Here is a 6,639-nt window from a genome sequence, read left to right as displayed (position 1 = left end):
AGTGATATGATTATGCTCATCCAATTCCCATGAGGCCAACACTGTGATCACAGGTTACGATAAGAACTAAAATGCCACCCACAGCCATGTCTGAGTGACACGCAAAACGCTTTGACTCTTTTCCACTATGTTTTTTTTTTTTTTTTGAGACAGAGCCTCACTCTGTCACCCAGGCTGGAGTGCAGTGGCGTGATCTCAGCTCACTGCAAGCGATTTTCCTGCTTCAGCTTCCCCAGTAGCTGGAACTACAAGCGCGTACCACCACATCCAGCTAATTTTTGTATTTTTAGTAGAGATGGGGTTTTGCCATGTTGGCCAGGCTGGTCTCGAACTCCTAACCTCAAGTGATCCACCTGGCTCGGCCTCCCAAAGTGCTGGGATTATAGGTGTGAGCCACCGCGCCTGGCCTCATTTTCCACTATGTTCTAACCACCTAAAATAACCCCTCATATGCAGTTAAAGCAAAACCGGTAATTTTGCTGAGAAAACATGGATTCATTTTAAAGTCACTTACTTGCTAAAACTATGTGGCCTGGAAGTAATGTCTAAAGTTCTTATGTCAAATAATTCAGTCTACTTGCAATTAACTGTGTACTCTTAGAGAAAACTCTATAGTTTAAGGATTCCCAAACCTTGTCAAATTATTGCCCCTCCCCCACAGTTAACCCAAGACTCCCCAGAGTTACTGTGAATATAATTCACCAAACTAGATCAGAGAAAACTGCCCTTAATCCCTTGCCCCCATAGGGCTTGGCATACACTTGGAGAGTCCATGGCAGAAAAGAAATACCACCCGTTGAGTTTTGAAATGTTCACAGACTAATGTTTCTAAGAAAATACGCCGTTTGGAAGTCACACATACACTAGGTGGCGCTGTGGCTGTGACATTAAACAGTCTGTGCGCTGGATAAATGCTGGGTAAGAGCATCCATGACTTAAAGGAAAATTAGGCTAGGCCCAACCCCAGATCATAGAGTTCAGTGTTCTCCAACACTAGAGTGCTTCAGAAACATGCCAGGAACTTGAGCCTGGCGTGGTGGTGGCACATGCCTGTGGTCCCAGCTATTCCGGGGGCTGAGGCAGGAGGATCGCTTCAGCTCAGGAGGTAGAGGCTGAGGTGATCTCTGATTGTGCCACTGCACTCCAGCAGGGGCAACAGAGCAAGACCCTGTCTCAAAAACAAACAAACAAACAAACAAACAAACATGCAAGGAACTGGTTAAAAATACAAATTCCCAGACCTACTGAATGAAAATTCCAGAGGTATGGAACACAAAACAGAAGACACAAACGGGCACACTCATGCTATCCTCTCCCGGGACAGCCCACTTTCATCCAAAGCCTCCTTATTTGGGCTTCTCACCTCCTCAAAAGTCTATCAGTAGTGGCTGGGCGCGGTGGCTTATGTCTGTAATCCCAGCACTTTGGGAGGCCGAGGGGGGTGGATCCCCTGAAGTCAGGAGTTCGAGACCAGCCTGGGCAATATGGCGAAACCCTGTCTCTACTAAAAATACGAAAATTAGCTCGGTGTGGTGGTGTGCGCCTGTAGTCCCAGCTACTCATGAGGCTGAGGCAGGAGGATCACTTGAACTCGAGAGGCGGAGGTTGCAGTGAGTCGAGATTGCACTACTGCACTCCAGCCTGGGCGACAGAGCAAGACTCTGTCTCAAAAAAAAAAAAAAAAAAAAAAGGGGGGGTATCAATAGTAAACTGTGTTTTAAAAGGTAAGAATTTAAAAGTTCATTCCTAAGTTAAGCCTCACGCTGGTCTGCTGTAAGTCAGCGCTTCTGAGAGCTCCACAAACGTTGAAAGCAAGAGCTCTTGTACACCTTGTTAACAGCCATTTGTCCTAGAAAATGACTGAACCACAGGTCAAGCATCTTTCATAAAGTGAGGTGGCTGAGATAGATCTGGCAGAGTTCCTGTGTCCTCCAGCTGTCACAGAGACCAGCTGGACTTTTGCATAGTAAGTGACGGGGTTTTCCTTCCAGCTTCCGTCCATTCAAACCACAGGGACAAATCCTTCCTCAGAAAGCTATGCTGCACAAAAGCTGGTTGAAAATCCAGTTTATAGAAAAATAGAGGCATCACAGTAATATAAAGATTATCACACTAGTTCAGAGATCTGAGTATTTCTAGTCTATTGTCAATAGCTGGCAATATTTAAGTAAATCAATCTGAAATTTGGTTTTCTTGTCTATAAAATGAAAGGAGTAAATTACACCTGTTGGTCAGTCTCAGTGGCTCATGCCTGTAACCCCAGCACTTTGGGAGGCCAAGGCAGGTGGATTACTTGAGCCTAGGAATTCAAGACCAGCCTGGACAACATGGCGAAACCCTGTCTCTACAAAAAAACACAAAAATTAGCCAAGCGTAGTGGCGCGTGCCTGTAGTTCCAGCTCCTTGGGAGGCTGAGGTGGGAGAATCGCTTGAGCCTGGGAGGCGGAGGTTGCAGTGAGCCAAGATCGTACCACTGCACTTCAGCCTGGGTGACCGAGCATGAGACTTTGTCTCAAAAAATAAATAAATAAAAATTAAAAAATTACACCGGCGAGACCTCTTTTAGCTGTAAGATTCTATTTCGATGAGCATAACTGTGACTTTGATGTTCCAATAGCTAGCTAGTCCTTAGTCCTTAAACTGTAGAGTCATTTTTTCCTGATCAGCATCAGGGATTTGAAAAACCAGAGAGAAGCGAAAATGTGCTTTTGTGCATTTGAATAGGAAGGTCTGGGTGTTCCCACACATAGCCACTCAGAGCCACAGAGCTCTCTCTCTCTGCAGCCACCACCTGCTTGAGTCATTGCCAGCAAGTGTTTCTTAACACTTTCCTGCCTTTGGGTCCAGACTGGGTGAGAACCGCCAGGACAGAGGCTCGCTGTCCCGGTTCTGCACTTGGTCCTGAGCCATGTGACCTTTGGCAAGCTACTGAACTTCTCCAAGCTTGCTTCCTCATCTGCAAAATGAGGATAATGGTAACAGCACCAACACTTGTTGGGCTGCTAGGAGAATTAAATGTGGAAGCCCCTTGGCGCAGGGTGAGCACTCTGTACACGGTAGCTGTTATTCTTGACTGCCATGACTACGTGGCTGTAGCATCTGTGGAGCTACATACACACCTGGAAGAAAGCAAGCCCAGGATGGTAACGTCAGGGTTGCCACAGCCCTAGGTCCCAAAGCTGCCCTGTCTCCTCCTGGACTTCTTACAAATGCAGCCTCACTTACTGACTTAAAGGAGTGAATGAACATGCTGACTCCCATGTCGCTTTCTGGAAACTCCGCATCACATGGCCCTGAAGATAGGACAACTTAAGGATACAGACAACATGATCAATGAATCACGTATATATCATAGCTGGGACTACAGGTGTGCACCACCATGCCTAGCTAATTTGCTTAATTTTTTTTTTTTTTTTTTTTTTTTTTGTGGAGACAGAGTCCCACCATGTTGTCCAGGCTGGTCTTTAATTCTTAGCTTCAGGCAATCCTCCTGCCCCAGCCTCCTAAGGTGCTGGGATTACAGGTGTGAGCCACCATGCCCAGCCAAGACAATGGATTTATATAGAAAAAACCTTCCCACAAAGCATAAAGATTAAAATATACCATGCTTGAGTAGTTCAGAATCAAGTCTATGTCTTTAAGATGACCTTAGAAAAGATGAATCATGGCCAGCGCGGTTGCTCACGCCTGTAATCTCAGCACTTTGGGAGGCGAGGTGGGTGGATCACCTGAGGTCAGGAGTTCAAGACCAGCCTGGGCAACATGCAAAACCCTGTTTCTACTAAAAATACAAAAATTAAATGGGCGTAGTGGCACACACCTGTAATCCCAGCTACTCGGAAGGCTGAGGCAGGACAATCACTTGAACCCAGGGGGCAGAGGTTGCAGTGAGCCAAGATCGTGCCACTGCACTCCAGCCTGGCACATCTAAACTTCTGAGAACCATGGTATACTACCATACGACAGTCATTGCATTATGGCCAGCCAACTGGCAACAGCTCTGCCTGCCTCACACGTCAAAGCGGCCTAATTATTTTTGGTGTAGACTAGAACAATCAAGTTGGTTTCACAAGTCATGATATTTTTTAAAGGTGTACTGTTAGGCACATGGGAAACAGCATGTTTTGGACGTAAGTTTCTTCATATGAAGAAAACTGAGAAGTGTGGTTGAACAAGGAATGAGGCATCTGGCACTCAAACAGCTGCCGTTCATGCACAGTATGTTGCTGATGTCCATGTTCTCAGTTTCAGGCATGCCTCATGGTCACACGTTTAAATACTAGCAGGAGTTCATTTTCTTAATGTTCCCATCTCACATGACTTAGTGTTATGAAGTACCTAGTTACACAGGACAGAGAAGGTATGCAGTCCCCTAACCTTGGAGCAGGAATTTCTATACCCAGCAGTCCAGATGAAACTTTTAGGGTTCAAAGAAAGACACACGCAGTGAGAACTCTGGATCCCACACGCACAGGTGTGCGGGGAGCTCCGGATCCCACACGCACGGGTGTGAGGAGCGCTGTGGATCCCACACGCCCGGGTGTGGGGAGCACTGTGGATCCCACGCGCACGGGTGTGCGGGGAACTCCGGATCCCACACGCCCGGGTGTGGGAGCGCTGTGGATCCCACGCGCAAGGGTGTGCGAGATGTGCAACGTTCCCCCTTGCAAAGCTTCCCCTACTGCTGGTTCTGTTGAGGGAGAGGTCGTAGGCAGTATCTGCTGTAAGGCTGAAAGCACTGCTGTCAAATCGTGCTATTTTGGTAGCAGAAGCTTGGCTTCAGGGATACATTTCATGAGCAAGAATAAGAGTTCCCATGCATGTCTGGGAGCACGGCTCAAGCCCCAGCCTGTCACAAGCTGTTCCTCACTTCTTGTACAGGGTAAGCGCTCACTCAGTCCCAGTGCCAGACGTCCCCAGTGTCTACAAGCCACTCTTCCAGAAGCCCAGTTTTATTCGACATTGATGGCCATATGCTTCCCCAAAGCCTGGAAGCTCCTCAACCCTAGGGGCTGAATCCTCATGAGCAACCCAGTGCCCTTCAGCCCAGTCTTTGGGCTGGGAGGTGGAGCTTGCAGTGAGCCGAGATCACACCACTGCACCCCAGCCTGGGCGACAGAGTGAGACTCCGTCTCAAAAAACCAACAAAAAACAAAGAAAAAAGCAGTATCCCCCCAAAAAGGGTGCTGTCTTTTCCATTTCTGATGCCTGGGACTGTGGCAGCAATATTAAGGTCAGGGAACCAGCAGGTAGAGGGAAAAGAATGAGGAGGAAGGATCTGGTCGTGATGCCATCGTTGTCACTAAATTAGCAAGCCTGGGATTTCTTACCACTAGACTTCTTGTTTTGCAAGGTAGTGTATTTCCTTATTGTTTAAACCACTGGGTTTGGGAAGGGGGGCTTCTGTTGCTGGTGGTCCCAAGTAATTGGATAGTCCCTTTCCTCTAAAATAATATAACCTATTTTGCAGACTAGAGTACACACAGGCATGCGCACACATTGCTTCTGTCTTCCCCCGATTTTTAAATGAAACTAGCTCTTGGGTGAGAACTCACTTGGCCTCCCTCTGTCCTCCAGACCCAAGCTCCTTGGAGCAGTGTGTGTGCTCTGTATTCCCGAAGTACCCACCCCACGCCCCAGCACTGTCAATCACTTCAAGGCCCAGTTCAAAATCCACTTCCCACATAAAGTCTCCTGTTTAACCCCCAGCTGCATCTTTCTAGAATTCTAACATGTAGCGTGCATCGTCTCCAACTTTGTACATCTTGCCTGCTGATCCTCGTGTCCCCTCTGTGTGTCCACCCACCCCAGCCACACCACTGGCGCACAGCAACTGACTGGGCAGATGAGTGAATGTAAGGTCCTACTGTCCTGCACCTGAAACCTGGAGTTTTCCTTTCCTTTTTCTTCCTTGTCTTCTTTCCTCATCTTCTCTGTAGAAGAGAAGACAAAAATTGAGATAAAAGAAATTTAGGCCGGGTGCGGTGGCTCGCACCTGTAATCCCAGCACTTTGGGAGGCCAAGGCAGGTGGATTACTTGAGGCCAGGAGTTCGAGCCTAGCCTGGCCAACATGGTGAAACCTCATCTCTACTAAAAATAGAAAAATCAGCTGGGTGTAGTGGTGTACGCCTGTAATCTCAGCTACTCGGGAGGCTGAGGCAGAAGAATTGTTTGAACCTGGGAGGTGGAGGTTGTGGTGAGTTGAGATCACGCCACTGCACTCCAGCCTGAGTGACAAACCAAGACTCTGTCTTAAAAGAAAAAAAGAAAAAAGAAATTCAGAGCTCCGACTCTGAAGGAAGAATAAATATTTTTAAAGAAAGCCAACAATGACATGCCCTACTTACTGGGAGTGACAGATAAGGGAAAGAATTCCAGTGGTACAGGGAAAGCAGCAGCTGGATGCTCCGCAAACCAGCTCCCAATTTTCTGTCTCCCACCACACACTGATCAGATCCACTCTTCAAACTGGGGGGTGGGGCAGGGACATCCTTAAAGCAGAAGTCACAGCAGGAAACACAGCAGAGTCCACCACGCGGCAGACAATCAAGAAATGTCAGGGAATGAGGGGACACAGCATCCTGTGGTGAGGGCTTTGGGCTTGTTCCCTCAAGCTTTTTATTATAAAAACAAGATGA

This window comes from Pan troglodytes, chromosome 8 (genome assembly GCF_028858775.2).
Source record: "Pan troglodytes isolate AG18354 chromosome 8, NHGRI_mPanTro3-v2.0_pri, whole genome shotgun sequence".
NCBI lineage: Eukaryota > Metazoa > Chordata > Mammalia > Primates > Hominidae > Pan > Pan troglodytes.
Note: the sequence above shows the minus strand (reverse complement) of the source record.